Raw genomic sequence first — 2,670 nt, 5'->3', positions numbered from 1 at the left:
CTGTCTTTATTGTTATACGTGTGATGTTATCTTTGGACATTTCTATTTTGTGTTGTGTTTCTATTTACAATACACACTGTCTTTATTATTGTAAGTTTGGTTATATTTTATTTTAACGCATCCATAGATAAAAAATTTACATAAGAAAGTGCACATGCTTACAAACGTAAGAAAGTTACATACCAGGTTAAACTAATTAAATTCGTAAAAAAGTTGCATAAGAAATTTAGAAATATAGGAGTAGCTTAACCACTATTGACCTCCGACAGAACTTGGACCTGCGCGCTGAGGGCATCGTCTACCCGTCCACATATAATACACCGGCAAGGAGCACACATATCCCGTGAATCCATCTCATTCAAGTAGCGGGTTGACTTCGGTCGTCGTTTAGTCGTGCACCTCAATGTCCAGTTAGTCATCAGCTTTGCTCCTTCATATCTAGCCCACGTGGATGGATCACTCATCGGAACAAACTCGCCTCTGTAGACCTTGTAAATTTTAGACATTTTGTACATGCCTTGTACATATACTTGCCAATCAAGACGTTGGTTAGCGCAACATATAAGAACGTGACAATATGAAAGTCGCTTGACCAAGAAATGACCACAATTACAGTGTCGTTGTGCAAGGTTAATAGTGTATATATAACCATCTTGCATTTTACGTACCTCAAACATCTCATTGTGCCTATCGAACCGATTGACCATAATGTTTCCTGCACGTCAAAAACTTTGTTCAACTTGTTTGGTGGCATATTTTGAATACATCAATCCATTGCGGACACGCTCATGAGCCTCGACACTCTTCCGTAAATAATTCGTTTACTTGATAAAATGTAGACCTAACAATGGCAGTCACAAGAAAGTTTTGCGTACATTTAAAGACAGAATTTATGCACTCTACCAAATTCGTTGTCATATGACCCCAACGATGACCCCCGTCAAATGCCAACACCCATCTCTCAACACCGATATCATTGTACCATTGAGTATATGCCTCATATCGATCTTTAAGCCATTGGTAGTTTTTATTGTACTCTTGTTCCGTCTTAGAATAGCATGTAGAACAAACCATGTAATCATAAGTAGATGTCGCAAATTACTATGAATAAAACCATAACAACGAATTCAAATACCTGTGTTAACCACAAGTTTATGCAAGTACAGAGCCTTGAACCCCCTTAAGAAGTTGGACCCGATGTGCCTAATGCAGAACATATGCCACACTCTTGGTAGTGACCATGCATCGTTATTGCGAGCTATTGCTGTGTCGATGGAGTTATGGCGGTCAGAAATAATGCCATGACATCAATAGTAACAACATATCTCGCAAATTAGTTAGGAAAAACTCCCACATGTCTGCTGTCTCACCCTCCACGATGGCAAATGCAATAGGCACAATGTTTTGGTTTCCATCTTGTGCCACCGCAACTAAAAATGCACCTTTATATTTTCTGTACAGGTGTGTGCCATCAACTTGCACCAATTACTTGTAGTGTCTAAATGCTCTAATACATGGATAGAAGCTCCAAAAAATGCGATGGAGAACTTTTACACCTTGAACCTCCTCACTCTCACGATAAACCGGGAGTGTTTTTATTTGAACACGAGACCTTGGTATCTTTGTAGTTATTTCTTTCAACCATACTGGAAGAGTTTGGTAAGAAGCTTCCCAATCACCAAAAATTTTTGCGATAGATTTCTGCTTTGCCAACCAAGTCTTGCAGTAACACTGTAGTTGAATTTAGATTAAACTTCCGCAATAATAGACTTCACCGACGAGTCTGTTTCAACCAATAACCTAATATCATCTGCAATTGTGTTTGAGTCCAACTTGGCATGATATTGTGAAATTGTCCCATGGTACACGTGTGTTTGCCATTGTAACTCTTGATCTCCCAACAACCTTTCTTTTGAATCAAGCTAGCTCGAATAAGCCAATCGCACCCTACATCATACCCCTTGCATTTTGCATAGAATGTCTGTGACTCAGACTCATACACAGTGTAATCAACTCATCTAGAGATAGTATAGCTTTTGATTACATATATCACCGACTCTCTAGAACCAAATTCCATTCCAACACTAAATTCACCTTCTTCCGCCGCAACATTACCTTCACCTATGACATGCGATCCACCGTTAGTCAGTCAAGACAAATAAAAAAATGGTATTGGTAATTTTAATTAATAACCATAACATACCCATATTCGCATACTCAAAAAATTATGGAGCATGTATGGTTGCGAGATCCAGAGTTCACATAAAAGACAGAACACCCAAAGGATGCTGGTTTACAATTGTATCTGCTTCATCTTGCACCGCTAGATTGTCTGCCAAGTCTCGGTCATCATTTTCATCATTAACTTCGTAGTTAGCTTCGAACTCCTCTTTTCATTATCGTTGTTATCTTCTTCCCAATCTATATCCCCGAGCTCATCAACATTGACCTCCTCACCAACCGCATCCAGCCCCGTATGCTGTTCAAACTCAACATACAGCTCTATTATCAACACCTGAAATCGAATTTGTTGATAAATATAGAACATCTGCTGCATACATATCAGTGATGGACATTATTTGAAACTGTATCAGTCTACTAAATACTTGTATAAGATTCCTATATAAAATATTGCTCATTCTCTTTGAAATGTGACTTTGTATGTTCTCC

This window comes from Arachis ipaensis, chromosome B01, assembly GCF_000816755.2.
Source record: "Arachis ipaensis cultivar K30076 chromosome B01, Araip1.1, whole genome shotgun sequence".
In the NCBI taxonomy this organism is placed as follows: Eukaryota; Viridiplantae; Streptophyta; class Magnoliopsida; order Fabales; family Fabaceae; genus Arachis; species Arachis ipaensis.
The sequence above is the reverse complement of the archived record's forward strand: the minus strand, read 5'-3'. Positions refer to the sequence as shown.